Source organism: Zingiber officinale, chromosome 5B (assembly GCF_018446385.1).
Source record: "Zingiber officinale cultivar Zhangliang chromosome 5B, Zo_v1.1, whole genome shotgun sequence".
In the NCBI taxonomy this organism is placed as follows: Eukaryota; Viridiplantae; Streptophyta; class Magnoliopsida; order Zingiberales; family Zingiberaceae; genus Zingiber; species Zingiber officinale.
This window is the reverse complement of record NC_055995.1, coordinates 23,091,538-23,098,738: the sequence shown is the minus strand read 5'-3', so window position 1 is coordinate 23,098,738 and position 7,201 is coordinate 23,091,538. Positions and strand designations below refer to the sequence as shown.

At 35.8% G+C, this 7,201-nt stretch overlaps 1 long non-coding RNA gene across 1 annotated transcript; it reads left to right on the top strand.

The window, feature by feature from the left end:
• The first annotated feature begins 510 nt into the window (after positions 1-510).
• On the top strand, positions 511-6,852 carry LOC121987293. The gene is made up of 3 exons (XR_006113474.1): positions 511-1,070; positions 6,152-6,364; positions 6,806-6,852. It is a non-coding gene; the product is annotated as an uncharacterized LOC121987293 (long non-coding RNA).
• Positions 6,853-7,201: the final 349 nt, after the last annotated feature.

Sequence of the window (7,201 nt, the reverse complement as noted above, 5' to 3'; positions counted from 1 at the left end):
CAGTAGTTTTTATATAAATTAGATGCATGTATAAATTTGATATTCTATGGTTTTTAAAGATCATTGTCTATTTATACTTTTTTTGGGCTATGATAATGGTTTTTGAAGGCTATGACAATGATTTTTGAAAACTGTTGTCTATGTGCTTTTTTTGGGATTATGACAATGATTTTTGAAAATCGTTGTCTATTAAGTGTTGTTGAATACCATTTTTTTTCCTTCACCATTTTTTCCTCTTCACTATTTTTTTGCCTCTGTGCTTTTCTTTCCCTCTCCCAGAAAATTTTTTGCGACCGCATTCCCTCCCCCCTTGCCTTCCCGATCCCTAATCATTTCTATCCAACGTACGATCTTTTTGCCTACTTCATATTTTTCTTTCCTGATCTCTTCACACTTGTGAACCCCCTTTATGTCGGCCAGCCCTCCTCCCCTCCACTACTGACCTCTTCGCTTTCTCCTTCGAATCCCTTCGATCTATGGCTCCTCCTCTCCTATCGAACCCTTTGTGGCTAAACACATCTCCATCCAACCTGCAATCTCTTCGCCTATCTCTCTGCATTTTTCTTACCCTCTCTGCCTACGATCTTTCTCTCTTTTATTCGTTAATAAATAGAGCCTTTCATCATGTAGCTCTTTGCATCCTCTTCTTCTCCATTTTTCTCGTGGTCATCCAGTTCTAAGACTAATTCTCCATGGAGTCCTTGAAGGCATTTGCCTTCATGAAGAGAAATAGGAGGAGGAGAGTGGCGATGATGGAGGAATCAAAGAAATGAAAGTTCAAAGAAGATTCCATCAATGGATGTGTTTCTGATCTCGATTCTACCTCTCATATCTGTTTCCTTCTTGACCCGTTAGAAAAGACCACTCGTTGATCTCTAGCGCAGTAACTCAGGAAGAGGAAAGCTAGAGTCGGTGATAGCAAAGAGTCAGCTCAGGTGGTGGCACTGCTAGTGTCGGGGGATAAGCGGGCCAAGAAGATGGTGTGGGATAGGGAAGATACAGATTTGGGGAAAAAGAAGGTGACCTTATTCTTTGGCTCGTAGACCGACACTGCCAAGAGGTTCGCAAAGGTTAGATTTTTGAGCTTTTAATCCTTTCTCGCTCCACATTCCTTGAAACTAGAGATGAAATTTCCTTAGATTTCTTCTAAGAATCAATTTTTGAGCAAACCTTGGCGGAAGAGGTTAATGTGAGGTATAAGAAGGGCATCTTCAAAGTCGTCAATTTTGTGAGTCTCGCGAGTTCAATTTAACAATTCCAAGTAATTTGCAAAATTTTGTTCAACTTTATTTTCTAAAAATTTTGTGTGACTTATCTTTAAGCATCAAGTCAAGAAAAATGCTAGAGCAAATGCTTGAATCCCTAAATTATCTTGCTGACAAGATTTCTGGTAACATACAATTCAAAGACTCAAGGAGTATTGAGGAGTTTCGCTAGGGACTTATAGATATTTATATCTATTTCTACATGTAACTCTAATGATTTTAGTGATTTGTCAAAAAAACTACTTGTCCAATATGATTCCTGAGGAAATTGGACTGCTTCAGAATCTGGTCACATTGTATACCTCTTTCTAAAATTATTTACAATTTATTTTTGAAACAACTAAATTAGATACTTTGAAAGGTTAGAGAAATTTTATTATGCCTCATGATTGTTAAATTTTGTTGCAGGAATTTGGAAAACAATAATTTGTTTGGTGGTATCACAACTCTCACAAACTGCCCAAGTCTCGTTGCCTTATAAGTTACTCTAGAAAGATCACATTTTCTATATTTTAAAAATAAAATATTTGACTCTAATTGATTCTGTTTCATCAAACAAGAATTTATCTAATAATAATTTAGTTGGTGATGTTATTAGGATGTATACTAAAATCCTACCTTTTTGTATGAATATTTATTTTGAAATAAGAATTGCATTGGTCAAATGTCTGCATTTAGTTAAATGCAGTTATCCATTTAATTTATATTGTAGATAACATGGTGTGTTGTGTCACACAGAAGATAATGTTATCAGTTCCTTATAAATTATAAATAGTGACTCACAACCAAGATGGATTGGGACAAACCATTGGAATGGTTGTAGTGTGATTTGGTATTAGTTTATCTTGACTATAAAATTACACTAGTACACTATGTGTGTATTGAGTAAGACCATTTGAGGTTATTCCTTTTATACTGGCTGCATAAAAGAATAAAACCTCTATTATTATGGATGTGCGTACTCTTAATCCCGATATAATAACAAGCACATATACTTAGTATTTATTTCTTTAATTTATCAAAGGGTGAGATTTATTTAGTTAAATAATAGGCCCGATAAGTTAGGAAATACTATTATTTATATGGTGTGTTGTTGATTATAAAAGGAAACTATGTTCTAGTGATCTAGGTTGATGATGTCCCCTTGAGGAGCTGATAAGGATTATCATGTAAACCCTGCAGGTGGACTTAATCCGACATGATAATAACGTTGAGTGGTACTACTCCTGGAGCTAGATGTTAATTGAGTTATCAATAACTCATTTAATTAATGGACATACGATATCTTAAACACAGGGAGACTAACACACTCATGATAAGAAGGAGCCCATATTGTAATATGGGATTGGTGCGATAGTTCAATAATAACTCTTTAGTGGTATGAGTTATTATTGATGAACTTGAGTTCGGTGTTCGGGTCGAACACAAGAAGCTCAAGTCCATCAGGAGGTGAAAACCAATTCCTCCTCTCGGTGCCTGTTGTAGCCTCTATAAAGCCTCGTATTCACTACTTTTGATTTTACTTCCTACCCAAGAAAGGGGCCGACCACATCCTTGCTTGGTGCCCGAGCAAGGGGTCAGCCAAGCCTTGCTTCCTACCCAAGAAAGGGGCTAGGAAAGCCTTGCTTGGTACCCAAGCAAGGGGTCGGCCAAACCAAAAGGAAAAGAAAAGAAAAGAAAAAGAAAAGAAAAAAAAGGGAGATTTTTTCTCAACAGAATTAGAGATTTTTCTAAAATGAATTATATTAATTCTTTCTTAAGAAATTTTCTAAAAAGAATTATATTAATTCTTTCTTAAGAAATTTTTTTAAAAAGAATTATGTTAATTCTTTCCTAGAGATTTTTCTAAAAAGAATTATACTAATTCTTTCGTAAGAAATTTTTCTAAAAATAATTATGTTAATTCTTTTCTAGAGATTTTTTCTAAAAAAAATCTATTACTTTTTCTCCTTTTTTTTTTATCTCGGGCAAAGGGTTATACAAGGAGAGGAGGTTGTGCCATATCAATCAACAATTCAATTAAGAATTGATAAGTTTCTCTCCACAACTAAAAACCCTCTTCTTTCCCTAAAGGTTGGAGCCCCATTCATTCTTTTCTTTCCTCTAGGGTCGGCGCTCCACTTCTTTTCTTCTTCCCTTTTCTTCCCTCGAGAGCTGGCGCCCCATCTTCTCTTGGTGGCCAGAGCTTGGTGGAAAAGAAAATGAAGAGACAAAGCACCTTGGTGGCCGGCGGTTTAGAGGAGAAGAAGAAGAAGAAGGCGTTCTTTTCTTTGCATCCTTTGGTGGTAGACGGCTTGAAAACAAAAAGGGTTCGGGTGTTTTTATCTTGGTAGATCATCGCCCACATGACGTCCAAGAAGAGGAGAGGAATATGGCAGAAGATCAAGAGGTCTTTGTCTACGAAGAAAGGTACAACTAGTTATTTATTCCGCAGTACAACTAGTTTTGTTTTCTTTGTATGGATCCTAAAATACCAACACAAGAGGCTAGCGATTTCGTGTTTTCATTTTTGTGCTTCGATTTGTGTTTCGTTCTTGTGCTTTGATTGAGGTCTCTATAGTTAAACCTAAGGTTACTGTGAGAAGTTTAAATATTTAATTTCTTTGAAAGGCTTTGTCTAGGAAGTGGTGGATGATCCCATAACCAAGAAGGCCTAGTGCCTCGCCTACAGCATGGAAGCCGATCCTTGAAATAAATATTTAATCAACTTTTGTAATATGGTTTAACTTCAGAAGAACACAAGGGTTGAACTTGGAGTAAAAATGTTAAGTTTCGTTTCCAATCCAGGTTTAACTTTGAAGAACGAACTTGGATTAAAAATGTTAAGTTTCATTTCCAATCCAAGTTTAACTTCTGAAGAGCACATGGGTTGCTAGGAAAAGTTTTGTGCCTATACAAATTTTTTTTTTTACAGGGGAAACAGAACGATATTCCAAGTAGCACCCAGCAAGTGGTATCAGAGCTAGTTTTCTGCCTCTGTGTGTTTGGTTTTCGGTTAAATTATGCACTGCTTATACATAAGTTTAGGTCGGATAATAGTAGGATGTGCAAGATAGATTAACTCTGTGGTTGCAGGCATCCTAGATCCAACTATTATGGATTTTGTGTGCTTGTGTGTAATTTGAACCCTCGGGCATGTCGAGTTTGTTATGTGTGCATGATTGTAATAATTAAATATGGTCGGTTGCTGTATTATTATTATTATTGTTTTATATTCTATTCGATCTAGATTACATGTACATTCCCTTGTGGAATATAGGATTGATAAATGTAAAATTTTATTTTTGTTGCGGCTTGTATCCTTGCTATGCGTGGTGCTATTTTGAGGACCAGAGGCGCGGCCGAGAAGGAAGCGAGATAGACGCAACGACTTGATCCATTGGCGGCATACACGACGGCTTGATCCAATGGCAGCATATTGGAGGACAGTGTTGGATGATGCCATAATAGTTGGAAATTTTATTATCATATTTATTGCCTTTATATGCTGTTTTATGTGTTGTGATGTGTGCTATGATGTGTGTTGTGATGTGCGTGCATGATTAAAATTTCTCGATTTTAAATAACTAAGTGGGAGAGGGTTTATTTAATTAAATTCCACGGTCTCCGTTACTGTTTTGTAAGTGATGGATTCAAAGTTGTGTGTTGGCTCTGAGTGCCTTCCTCCACATTAGATGAGTTTGTTTGCGGATCACTCACTACAACAAAAACCTTCATAGACATCGGTTTTCCACCGGTGTCTATTTGATTTTCGACCGATGTCTATGAAGCCCATGTTAAAAGTCTGCCATTTTAGACATCGGGTTAAAACCGGTGTAGTATCACTTAACGACACCGGTCTTCGAATCGGTTATTAACCGGTGTAGTATCACTTAACGACACCGTTTCATCAACGGTGTAAAACCAATGTAATATTGTATGTTAATAACACCAGTTTTGGCAGCGGTAAATGACCGATGTAATATTACTTTATAAGACCGGTTTTACATCGGTGGAAAACCGATGTAATATGTATATTTTTTAACAGCACAGATTTGATTTTAAAACCAACAATAACAAAAAAAAATATACAAATATTCACAAATTGTACAAATATTCTTCATTCAATAATATCCATAAAATACACAAATATTCTCAAATTATATAAATAATCTTCTTACAACAATATCCATAAAATACCCAAACATTCTTTTTACATCAAAAGCTAGCTAATAGATATCAAAATCAAAGTATAACATTCTGTTAACACATCAAGGTACAACTGTCTCAAATGTAATCTAGCATGCATTCAGCCCACTCGAACCGCACTTCATCAATTTCAACTCTGGAGTACTTGAGATTTGTAAACTATAAAAACACATAAATCCACCATATGTCAAATAACTAAAACAAATGTGTGCATGTATCAAATAAAATAGAATACTGAGTTTTTAAAGGCTGCTGTGGAAGATAACGAATATAACAGTGAAGGAAGTATAGAAGAACAAAGAAAATGTTCATAGTTAACAAGCAAATGAAGAGATATACTATTTATTGTACTACCTCTGATGCCATCTTCCAAATCTCATAAGCAAGAATGCAACTGTGCCCTTTGTATACACATGGCTAATAGACATAATACAATAAGGAGCAAAAGCTATAAAATTCACCATCACCACGCAATCAATGAAGCAGGCAAACACAAGGTGGGTTGATATGCAGTGAAAGTGTTAATTAAGTGGAACTGCAGCAAATCATGACTCAAGTCTGAGCTTTTTTTGCGGCTTTCATCTTTCCCAGATAATTCCTTCAGTGATTTTTGCTGCTAACTTGGTTTCTGTTTTTTCACATCTTTGTATTAGCGGAATGGATTAAGATTATAAAACCCTCTTACATTTCTTTTGCAGTTGGTTGATTTTGAGAGCTGAAAAATTATTTTCTCAGAATCTAAGAAAAGTACTGGTTACTTCAGCAGAGTCTCTCTTCCAGAATATAATGTTCCTCGAGAGCAACAAGAAATGGAAATTCAAGCTAACATCTTTGCTTTTGGAGTAGTTTTACTGGAAATAATCAGTGGAAGACCTCCATATTGCAAGGAAAGAGGGTGTCTGATAAATTGGGTAAGATGCATATTTGAAAATATTTGATACTCAAAAACAGCATCAGCTTCTTGTAACAGATACTGAGGGCATAAACCCAAATTTGTTCTTATTTCCTACTAACTTCCGATAATCATTTGTTCCATGTAGTTTAGAAGCTTAATTCTCAACGAGCCCTCTAATCAGTTCATACAATAGTCAGGGTAAGTTAAAGGTTGTATTACCTCTATTTAGCTACCTTATCACATCCCAACTGAGGAAACCATAGCCTCGCTGCAAATCACAAGTTTCTTTCAAAATTATCTTCCCTTTGTAGATTCATTAGTTGGAAAAGACATAACATTGTTTGCCCTTTGGGTTCGCTAGTCTCAAGATATATCCTTCTTGATCCAACAGTTTGTGATTCATATTAGTAGATTCATGTTATATATCCATGGCTCATTGTTCTTCTATGTTATACAGGCCACAAAGTATCTTCAAAACCCAGAAGAGATAAGTAAACTAGTAGACCCTGAACTGAAAAACACAAAGTCGGAAGACCTCGCGGGTTACAGTTAGCCATGTGCATGAAGATGAGGGTCTAAAAGTGTATATCTAGTTAAGTAGTTTCTATTACTGGCTTTTACTGTAACAGATCAACTGAAAAGTGTATATCTGGTTAATTTACAAGTAATGAAGTATTCACAATCAGGAAGCTATTTAATGGTCTTCTTTCTTATCAAGAGCAGGGAATTTTCTTGATGCAAACTAGCCAATTACTGTAATCATAGGGCACAAGGTCACAAAACTCAGAAACATCGATTATGATAGGACACTGAGATCCTAAGCAGCAATTTTACTTCAGAAAAACCTTGGAAA